The sequence below is a fragment of the Nannospalax galili genome, unplaced genomic scaffold (assembly GCF_000622305.1).
Source record: "Nannospalax galili isolate Female #2095 unplaced genomic scaffold, S.galili_v1.0 scaffold1272, whole genome shotgun sequence".
Classification (NCBI taxonomy): domain Eukaryota; kingdom Metazoa; phylum Chordata; class Mammalia; order Rodentia; family Spalacidae; genus Nannospalax; species Nannospalax galili.
In genome coordinates this window covers 1,328,943-1,340,941 of record NW_008332402.1, presented here as the reverse complement: position 1 = coordinate 1,340,941, position 11,999 = coordinate 1,328,943, and positions in this window count along the sequence as shown.

Below are 11,999 nucleotides of genomic sequence, written 5' to 3'. Positions count from 1 at the left end.
TGATGAACAGCTGTTACTTGATTTATCAGAGAATGTCAGGAAGAAAGTGTCATGGATGAAGATGATCTGCTGCCATAACTCATTTGATTTAGCAAGGTTGCATAGGTACTACCTGACATCAAAACAACAGGTTGAGACCACACACACTGGTATCAGTGTGTGATGGCACAGTGGGATTAGCTGTTCTTCCAGAGGTAAACCATTGCAGTGTCATCATCCACCTTAATATGGAAACATAAATCCCACCAGTTTGGATAGGATATTTGTTTATCTTGCACATAAAGCATAGAAGTTAGATGCTAAGAGTTCTGCATACATTTTCACATTTAGCACTCCCAATAACTCGATGAGGAAAAAGCTCAGTCATTTTCTAAGGAGAACAAACCATTCATTGTACCTCTATTCAACAAAGGCACTTGTCATAAATTAGGCGTGGAAGAAAGATAATCCTCCTGCTGCCAACTTTAGCTCATTGGGCATTTTCTGAGAGGCTCTGCCCTCCTAGATCCCGGGTGAGGCCTCACTGTGTCCCAGTCTGGATCATTGCACATGAAAACCTAGGTAACTTCTGTCTTCACAAATGAACGTGTTCTAGGAGTGCCACGGAATGAAACAAATGTTCTGTATTCCAGTGGGGTCCCCAAATACCCTCCCGGCACACCCAACCCTCCTAAAGTGAAGATGAAAAATCCCATTACTGGCCACATCACACCAGGTGAACCAAGCAGAAAACACCTTAGAGATCTTCCCGTCCAAGAGGGAATGTGTGTGTGTGTGTGTGTGTGTGTGTGTGTGTGTGTGTGCGTGTGTGTGCGTACAGAATGCTCTCTCTCAAAATATTAAGATTAATCTTAATCTATCTCAAAAGATTAAGACAACCATTAACACCACTAATTTTCTTTTATTTATTTTGAGATATGTCCTTGCTCTGTAACCCAGGCTAGCCTAGAACTCAGTAGGTAGTTTAGGCTGTTCTCAAACTCATGGCAATCCTCCAGCTTCACCCTCCCAATTTCTATGATTATAGGTATGAGGTATTAAATCTAGCCCCACTACTTACCTTTCATGATTCTGGGGTCACCTGGGTGGACCTGGAAGGTTCTTTGTTGCTAATAGACTGCAATATTCACCGTGACTCCTGGGCAGCTCTGGTTGGCTGCTGGCTGGAGTGTTGGTGAACATCCCAGAGGCAACTGGGTTCTTTTCTTATGGCTTCTTACATCATGGCTACATTCTCAGAGGAAATGTTCCAAGCTCATATAACCCCAAGTTCCAGGTCTCTTAAGAACTAGCCTTGCAAGTTACATGATTTTACCTCTGCCACTAGTGTAAACTACGGGACCAATCCTCATTGTTCAAAGGGCCGGGCAATAGATATCACTTTTTATGGGAGATGAGGTAAAGGTTTTGGAGCTTCTTTAATTCCCTACTCTTAGCTAGACTGCTTTCCTGCCATGGGACCCATGTGGCAGTAGAAGGAGGGGTTGTTTATCCCTGGTGAATGCCCTGGCTCACCCCACCTATAGAGCACACAAGAGGGTGAGAGAAATCTCTGGATTTCAGGGTGTTACAGTTTGAATCTGAAATATCTCTCACTGGCTCATGTTTTGAAAGCTTGGTTCCCCAGCATGTGGCATTATTTTTTGAAGGCTGCAGAGTCTTTAGAAGGTGGACCTGGCTGGTACGAGTGGGTCACTAGGGTGGGTCTTGATGATTGGAGCTGTCCTCTTCTTCCTGGTCTGCTAAGGTATGAAGAACCCTCAACAAATATTCCACAGCTATGATGTCTGGCCTACCTTCCCTGCCATGATGGACTGAAATTCCTCTGCAACTATGAGCCAAGATAAATCCTCTGTCGGGCATTTGTTCACAGCAGTGAGAAAAGTAGTTAACACACAGGCTTAGGCATTATCCTATCGAGGTAGGTTAGGGTTGATGCAGAAGAGGTAAAGCATATCTCTAAGGCTCAGCATCATCAGAGAACAGTGGGTCTCAAATGTATTCTTTCAGTATCTACGAAATCAAATGTGTACATGTACAGCACCTAGCTCTCTACCGTAATTAATTCTAACCATAATTAACCGTAATTAACCTGACATGTCACCCATCTCCATGGCATCATACAGCAGCAATGCTGTATTTAAATCTAGCCCTTTCTTTGGTCACGCACACATACAAAGGCATTCCCTTTCTATGACAACACTTAATAATTCAGATTATCATGGGGCTGGGGAGATAGCTCGGCTGGTAAAGCGCTTGCCCCTGTACCAGGACTTCTAGATGTGGTGTGCACACTTGTAATCTCAGTGCTCAGTGCGGAGCTCACTGGCTGATCAGTGTAGCCAACTGGCAAGCTCTAGGCCAATGAGAGACCTTGTCTCAAAGGAGGTGAATGGCCTTTTTGAGGATGATGCCCAAGCTCTGGCTTCCATAAGCATATGCACACACGTGCACATGCACACCCATATACGCATAACATAGGATCAGACACAGGATTGTGCACATAAACACATTAAAAAGAAGACTATCATGTCTAAAGTGATACTTTCCTGCAGCCCCACACTCAGCCCACTTCCTGGCCACCTGAGGCTGCTATGTCACACCAGTTTTCATGGTCGCTAGTGGCTGGCTGGTTGCAATTCTTGCCATGGAGCAGAGATTTTTGCTAAAACTCTCTTACTAAACTCTTTCGGTGAGGGCAGTTGGAGTGCATAGGCTTGTAGACAAGCCACATGAAACCCCTCTGTGACTGTGCTCTTGAGGTCCTCTAAGCTTGGCTCCAAGAAAGCCCAGAGGGGAGGATGTAGGAAGTACTAACTTAATCTGAAGGTTGTTACTAAAGAACAAAGCCATTCGAAGAAAAGAAAACAGCCAAAGGACTCAAAATGCAACATCTTAAAATAGCTTTTTTGTGTTTTAAGAACAACCACAGAATTGTGCAGCCAGTGTCTTCCTGGAAAAAAAAAAGGAGGTTTGGGGCTAAACACACATTTAAAGGAGAATATTGGAAAAAACTGCTGAAAGTCTTTGTACTTTAAACAAATATTTCTACAGCTTTTGTGTTCACACACTAATCACAACTTGAGGGGTAAGGGTGGGCTTTCATGTTTTTTGCAATGAGAGGCTATTTCTGATATTTCTAACTAATTTTGCTTCCATAGATACAATTTTGGTAAATCACAGCAACGTTTAACTATAGCTTCATAGGGCTGTGGCTCTGCTAAGGCTGTCTGCATTAATTTGCCAGTACAATGTTTTCTTAAAAATTTTTAATTAACCAAAAAAATAGGTCATCAAGTCAATAAATATTTAAACAAGTGCCACAATTTATTTGAAAAGTTGTCTAGGGAGGGCTGGCGATTTATGAATAAATTACAGATGATGGCCAACATCTCTCTCTGTCTTGGACTTCCAGTATTAACCAGACTTTCTGGAACACAGAATATTTTGATGTTATTTCACTCCAGCTTGTCCCTCTCCTCCAAGTGGTGATGGCTGGACATGTCCTTAATTCAACTGAAGTGCAGTTGGATTAGTTTGTTTGATTGAACTTGAGAACTCTGCTCTTGAGTTAAATTCTTCTTTATTAAACTTGAGAACTCCAGCTATTGTGGGGGTCTCTGCTCCATCTGGCCTTGATGGGCTACAGAATCAGCCCAGGCAGTCTCTAGTCAAGAACCATGAGGATCCTTACTGCAAAAGAAGGCTAATGTATGTGTGGTTTGGTTATGTGTGCGTGCGCTTGTGTGTGTGTGTGTGTGTGTGTGTGTGTGTGTGTGTAGGACAAAGGGCAACCTGAGGTGTTGCCGCATCAGAGGCTCCTCTGGTCAGTCCATGGCCACTTGGCTCTCCCTAGTCTGTGCCTCCGTCTCACTTTGTGATAGGCGCATCTCTGATTACCACCTGAATGGTATATTTGTGTTCTTAGTTTCTGCTCCCCACAGACTGAAGTGCTTCGTAAAGGCAAGGGCTTTGTTTTGTTTACTGCTACATCCCAGTATATGGTTCCTACTGCAGTATTCCTAACACATAGCAAGTAATCAATAAGTATTTGTTAAATGAGTGAATAAGTTCGATACTTGTGTTATTAGAACCAGCTCTTGGTGCACACTGATGCTGACTACAAGCATCTTGGGCAGCTCCAGGATGCTTGGGAACCAGACCATGAAGATTTCTTCCCTAGAGATGAACTAAAGAGTTCTGTGGGCAGCTCTCCTCAGGGCAGGAAATGGTCTTGTGTCTCAGACTAAAGCTCCAGGGAGTTCTTGGCAGGGGAGCAGCTGAAATTAGACCTTCCCTTCAATTCTGTACTGGGAAAGGAAAAAAGCTAAAGGGCTACACCCCCAGTCCTTGGATTTGAACTTTTTGAAACCCCAATAGGTAAGATAGCAAAAACTGCTATTTTCTTCTTCTTTTTTCTGCCCTGATCCTCCCTTTCACCTTACCTTGAGGCCCTGAAGTTTAGGGCTCTGACAAGCACAGACAGAGCCACTAGCAGCACCTTTTACAGATGAGAACAAGACCCTGGAGACATCAAGGTCAAACAAGTTGGTCTCTGACTCCTTCATCTTTCCGGTTTCCCAGTCCCCATTTCTTTCCACCACACTTGGTGGCTCATTTGTTTTGGTGAGCCTTCTGGGTGTTGAAAATATTTCTGTGGATCTAGAGATAACCAGAATAGAGAAGAAAAATGGGCTAGGGTTGTTCACCTACAGCTGCTGTTAGACCCCACAGGATGTTGGGACTGTAGGGACTTGTGTGTGCAGCAGGCCAAGCATGGCCTAGGCTGTGACAGGACCCAGAATGAGTTGAAGAAAGCAGAGAGAACAAAGGGGACAGAAGACAGTGGGGCCAGATGGAGAAGGTGCTGACCACCCTTATCCCTCGTCCCAGCTACCATTATTGCAATATGTTTCTCAGTGGTTTCCATGTGCCATCTTGAACTCAACCTCCGTCTCTCTGGGCTCCATATTTCCCTTCCTTCCATGGCACCTTGGAGCTTCTTCCTTTCTCAGCTGATAACAGATTTTTTTTTTTCTCTTTGTGAAGTGTTTTGTTACTTTGTAGAGGAAAGAGGCTGCCTAGAAATACAGTCTATGGGATATTTCTTTGATTTATAGACAGGCGAAGCAGAGTTGTCTGAGAGGCAAGGGACCGACAGGGATATCCATGTAGACGAATGATTAATTATTATATCTAAAGGGATGTTTTTCCCATCAACTGATAGGCTGGAAAAATAGACTAGAGCTTGCTAGGGTGGCATTGTGGGTCACAGATGTTGCCTCTGCATTTCCAGATTATACTATCCATTACAGACAGCACCTTCTCATTTAGAAACATAATTTGTTGTTCTCCCAGACCAAAAAAAAAAAATGCTGACATTTCACATGCAAGGCAAAGATTAGAATCACTGCACAGGACTGCATATAGAAGTACATTAAGTTGTGGTGTCCCTGAATCAAGGACACCAGGCAGCTGGTACTGAGGGAGCTGTAGAAGGCAGTGACTTCTGATCTTTATTATGTAAATGTGCAGCCTAGCGAGCCAGGCTGTTTAACCTCATCAGGGGAAATGTCACTGATCATTTCAAGCTCCAAATGTAGCATAGGCATTAGTACTATAATATTATTATTATTATTATTATTATTTGTAGGGCATGTGTAAGCCCAAGCCCTCTGATTAAACTAAGTCTCTACTTCCCCCAGACTATCTGAGGCTGCAAGTCAATGCCTTCTTTCTACTAAACAGGCAAACAAACAAGGAAACATTTTTTCTCTTGTTAATGCTTGTTGGTGAGGGTATTTGGAGATCTGGTTGTCTGTACACCAGAGTAAAGAGGATGACAGTGTCGTGGTATCAAATTTCTATCTCCAGAAGCTCAATGGTGGCTTGGCCTCTCCTCAAGGGCTCTGTGTACCAGTGCAGAAGTGGCCAGAGGAAGCTTAACAATGGAGTTGGAGTAGGAAATAGTTCTGGAGTTGAAAAATAGGAGAGGGGCTGGAGAGATGGTTCAGTGGTTAAGAGCACTGGCTGCTCTTGCAGAGGACCCACGTTTGATTCCCAGCACCCACATGGTGGTTAACAAACCCATCCTAACTCCAGTTCTCAGGGATCTGACACCCCCTTCTGACCTCAGTGGGTCAGATATGGATGCAGGTACACACATGCGAGCAATACACTCATACACATAAAAATAAAAATAAAAAATAATAATGAATACAATTTTAAAAGAAAAAATGGGAAGAGCCTAAAGAAAGGGAAGAAGGGGGCTTGGGAGGGGCAGCGTCCTTTCTTCCCCTGTGGGTCAGTGCTATCTGCCAGAGCCGTAAAGAAAACGAAGAGAAACAAAGAAAAGCACTAGATGAGAAGGGAAAGTCAAAGACAACCATTAGCAGCGCAGGGAGGTTGAATGCAAAGATTTAACGTCTTTGAAACCCAGATTGCTTGACCTCAATTGGCAGGGACTGACTTTCAGAAGAAAAAGCTCCTCATGTGGGAAATGGAGTAGATAAAAGTAAAATGTTATATGTGGCAAAATTCTAGAAGCAACACAAGGCAAGTAGGAAAGTTTCCCTCAGCCTGGTACGAGGATGTTCTAGTTTAGATCTTGAAGCCCCCCTCAAAGCCCATCATACATGAACAGCTTGATGCTCAGCTTGATTTTATTGGAGAGGGCGAAACATTAAGAGGTGGGGCCTCATGGGAGATCTTAGGTTCTTGGGGGTGACCCCTTGAAGGGGATGGTGGGAATCAGCCCCCTCCTTTCCCTCTTTGCTTCTGAGCTGTTACAAGGTAGGTAGGTTCTACCATGTACAACCATTATCACAAAGGCCAGGGGACTAGTCAAACATAGACTGTGAGCCAAGATAAACCTTTCCTCCTCTTAAGTTGCTTTATCCCAGGTATTTGGTACAGTAACAGAAAGTTGGTTAACACAGAGGAAATGGATCCGATATTAGTGACTGAAGAGGGAGATTATTCAAGTATGCAACTGGAAAGAATAGAAACTTCTCTACAGAGCCTCAGCACCCCCCTCTTCCCACTCCAAATAGTCCAATATAAACATTGATATCAAAGTTGCAGCACAACTAGCTATGACATTTTGGGAACAGAGTCCATACCCATATATTTAAAAAATAGCTTTCTAGGTGATTCTAAAGTACAGCCACATTAGAATGACGTGGGCTGAGAGTCACAGCCTTGCCCCCTGGTGAACATAAACTCCATCAGAACAAGGCATCTTGAATAGCTGTTTTCTCCTAGAATTCAGCAGTGTTTCTGATAGATTTCATGCTAGGAAGAAATGAGTAGATTCAACTGTCACAATTGGTGACAGTTCTGTTAAAAAAAAAAAAAAGTGAATAGCTTCTCAGCCTTTTGGCCAAGATTATGTGTGCAGTAACAAGCCATATAGTTAGGCCATCTGTGGAGTGCTGTCCCCTAGGCCTCTAAGAGTCATGTGGTCAGGTACATGTTCCGTCCTCTTTGTTCCAACATGAGGAAACTAGGGACATGGTCTTGGTTCTTCCTGGCTGCTAAGCAAAAGTTGTGCTTGTGAAAACAGCAATTTGTCAGTAAGCATTTGCTCTAGGGAGGCAGCATGGATTCCTGTCTGTGGACAGTACTTCCTGAAGGCTTCCCTTGCTTCCTGGAGGAGACCCTTTGCCTAGCCTGCTCTGGGTTGGTTAACACTGACACAGAGAGGCTGGACATCAAGAAAAAAGACATTCTTAAAAGAGGGTGCTTTCTGAGCTCCTTGGCATCTGAGCATGGATATAAAGTCATCAGGTAGATTTCAATGGTAATATTTTTCACATCTACTAATTATTAAGGAGCTAATTTTTATGCTTTGAAGAATTATTATTTTTTAATTGTTATTTAAAAAATTTTAATAACTACATGATTAGAAGAATACTAAGGACCTGATGACGTTATATCCATGCTCAGATGCCAAGGAGCTCAGAAAGTAACTGACTGTGACTAGTAATAATCAGATATATAGAGATTAGAAATACATGTGCAAACATCTTAATGTCAATTGCATTAAAATGAATTTTTCTGTATGAAACTGTGTATTTTAATAATGAAATGGAGATCTTTTATAAAGGTTAAAACCTCATTTAATTTTGTCTTATAGGGTTTATACTGACTACAATATTGTATAACTGTAATAACTGTAAAAATTTACAGCCAATTTTGAAAGAGATGCATCTTAGCTCAGAAAATTGTTATTGAATATGTCAATGTGGTTGTAATGAAATGCTTCTTCTAAGTCTGTGGTTATTAAATAATTAAAAAAAAGAGGATGCTTAGATAGAAGAAATCTTATGAAGGAGACATCATTGAAGCCCAAATTAATTTGGGCCACTGAGGTAAACACTGACCACCTACCATGTAACATGCTTCGTATTAGAGACTGAGGGGAATAAGACCCAAATCTTGTCTTTAAGGAGTAGGCCAATGGCAAAGGGGTGATAGTCTCTGGTTTCAAAGCTGGCTCTGGAGCTACTATTAAGCTAAAGACTATTAATCTACCTATTTCTTCTCTCTCTGCCAAGCATTAGCCTTCCTCAAAAGGAACCTGCTCTTGATGGATGCCCAATACGTAAGTCAGATCCAAGCATCGCTTCTCAACTACCCTTTACCTGCCCATCACTGCTCCTCATTACCCTTCCCCAAAAATATGTCCCTGAGGTCCAGGAGGGCTGAGAACCAGGTTGAACGCTGCTGCTCTTAGCAACCTCTTCTCTACGGATTCAAGTTTTCGGTTGACACTACATCAACAACCCTGTCACCCAAGGAGCTGATGGAGTGACAGCCCGGCCAGAAGGAGTGACGGCAGTGCTTTCAGGAGAAGACTCTTTGCATGCAGCTTGCTGTGGGCTGTGACCTTTCCCCACTGGTGGCTAAGTAGTCAAGGATCACATCTGGTAGCCCTTCCTTCCCTGAGTAGGAACAGTATGAGTTTTGTGGAAGTAGCAGTTGCCCTTTTCCCAGGATCAAGAGACCTGTCCCCTTGAAGGAACGCTACAGAGGGACCCCAGCTGGACTTAGATCTGCGTTTACTTGATAAAGGAATCTGCAGCATGTCACCAGGACACATGCCGGGGAATTATAGAAAGCAGAGGGCCGTAAAGGTGAGTTTATGTTTAGATAACATGGTACTGATATGAATATCCAGCATGGGCCAAAATGGCTAACACTAGACATCTGGGGACCCCAAAAGTAAAAATGTAATCGGTTATATAACTATTTTTGGCAGAGTGCCACTTTTGTGTGATTTTGTATAAATATGGCCTTGAGGTCAGAGGCTAGAGCCATCTGTCTTAACCAGCCTGCCTGCATTTGAATACAGGTCTACGTTAGCCTACCTCAAAGTGGGTTGTGTGCCATCTGTATGTGCCTGTGTGTATCTGGGTGCCTGCAGACAACTGCCTCCCTTGCAGCCTTTGCTGGTGAATAAGGTATGTGTTATCTGTCCATGGTTCCTCTCATTCCCTCAACCTCTGGCTTCCTGTGACCCTCCTCCTTTCCTGGTATCAGAGCTTGGACCTCACAGGGATTTTGAAATCAACTTCCAGATTTGGGTTCTACCACCAAGAACTACTGAAACAAAACATTTCTTTGGATACAGGTCAATGTGCCATCTCCATCTTTACTCTGTGCCCTAACAAGAGTCTTCACTCAGGCATTGGGAAATAGGTGGAGCAGTATACCATTAATCCCCTTAAAACTGTGCAGTATAGACACATAAAACCTTTGGTCCCAGAGAGATGTTGGGATTTCATTGAGTTGCCCCAGTTTCTGTCCTTGTCCAATTTAATGTACTTAATTACACACACACACACACACACATACTCACACATTTGGGAGTAAGAAGACCCTTTATGGGACTATTAATGAACTCAACAGGTTTGGGCAAGTAGTTTCATATCCTTTAAATTCAATTTTCACATCTGAATGGGGAAGATAAAATACATTTTATTTTTCTCTGTATCCTCAAATCCAACTATAGTAAATATCTGGCACACAGTAGGTGCAGAAATGAGACCTTCAGATAAAGGCCTGCCTGAATACTTCATCTGCATAGGCATCCCCTGGCTGTTCATTATTCTCTGCCAGCTTCCTTCATAGCCCTTGAAATGATATATTTACTTGCTACTGTCTGCCCTCACTAGACTGTAATTTCCAGGAGGTCAGAGGCCTTGTCTGTCTTGCTGATCAGAGTCTAGACAGTGCCTGGTACAGAGTCCCTTCTCAAATGTATTTGTCAAATGGACAGAAACAGGAAAGGCAGCTGGTACTAGCAGTGGTTTATCCAGTACCAGAACTAGCCCAAGAGACAAGAATTAGTCATCTTTAGCGAGCTCAGTAGGGATGGAGAAAATGGTCAGAAACCCCTGTGTCCTCACAGAATTCGGCTGGGAACCCTTCTACAGCAAGGCCCACTTCCTCAGGCCTCCACTAGGAGGCTCTTCCTGCCAAACGGAGCTGAGTGAATGAGGTTGTATGACGTGGACAAGGGCTGCCTCAGAACCCGAACTGGAGCCCTGGGGGGGAAAGGCAGTTGGGGGAGTCGTGGAAACCCAACCTTCTCCCTGGGCTCTGCACCACTTAAAGGCTCCAGACAGCTCGGGCACTGGGCCAGGCTGCTGATTCCAGTGGGAAAGCTGACCTTGGCTAGGAACAGCCAGGAAGAAGCACAAATGACTCATTGTCCCACATCCTCCAAGGTGAAAACCCAGCAGTGTGTGTGGCCTCTGGGGCTGGATGCTTTTGTAGCCTTGGCTCCTTTCTCAGCCAAAATAAAAGCACTCAGCCACACACACACCACAGCCTAGGGATGCAAGTCAGCACACACCACAGTGTAGGGACACAGCAGTCAGCACACACCACAGCCTAGGGACACAAGTCAGCTCACACCACAGCTTAGGGACACAACAGTCAGCTCACACCACAGTGTAGGGACACAGCAGTCAGCACACACCACAGCCTAGGGACACAGCAGTCAGCACACACCACAGCCTAGGGACACAGCAGTCAGAATCCCAAGTACTTATTTATAAACTGTGCTAGTGACCCCAGATTTCCACTAGAGGGTAGTGTTGGAAAATATTTATAAATATATTTTTTATTTCTCTGTCTAGGAAATAGTGCTGGAAAGAAAAAAAGGGGGGTGTGTGGGGGTGGGCGTGGGGATGGAGAGAGTCAGGAAGAGAGAGAGGAAGAGAGAGGAGAGAGAGAGAGAGAGAGAGAGAGAGAGAGAGAGAGAGACTACTATTTCAGGACAGGCTTTTTGCTCTCACTGGCAACATTCCCCATTCTTCCGCAAGCACAGCTGGAGAGCGAGGCCGGGTAAATGCTGTCATGCTCCTGGTCCTTTTGTGCACATGAGATGCAGATGGCTTGCTGAAGAGACCCAGACCCCTCCCTCTGCATCAGCTCTGCCCTACTGGGCCAGGCAAGTCATCCCAGTAGGGCTGTGAGGCCCTGAAGTGGAGGGCCTCTGGTTTGAGCTCAGCCACTGCCTAGGTTCAGCTTCAGCTCTTCTCTGCTGGGAAAGCCGGGGCTGGAAATCCTCAGAAAAGAGCCAGGAAGGGTCAGAGGGGAAGCCCGGGAGTGCAAACAACTGAATCTAGGGTTTCCTTGGAGCTCTCGGTCCATATGTAACTAAGTCTAAACAAAGCTGAGCGTGAGTCCTGAAGGACCTGTGCACATTGTGTGTAGCCAGGACTATCTATGTCGGTAGGAAGCACCTCTTGCACACAATTTAGGGGAAAACACACGCACACACAGGCACACATGCACACACAGGCACACATGCACACACAGGCACACATGCACACATGTATACATGCTGTATCCCAAAAGAAAATAGCTGCACTGAAGTCCATGGCTAGAGGAGATTGAGGAAAAGTTTATTCTTCCTGAATTACTTTGTCAGTGAACTGAATGAATAAATGATCAATTAGAACTGCTCTTCAGTCACGAAAGTGTAG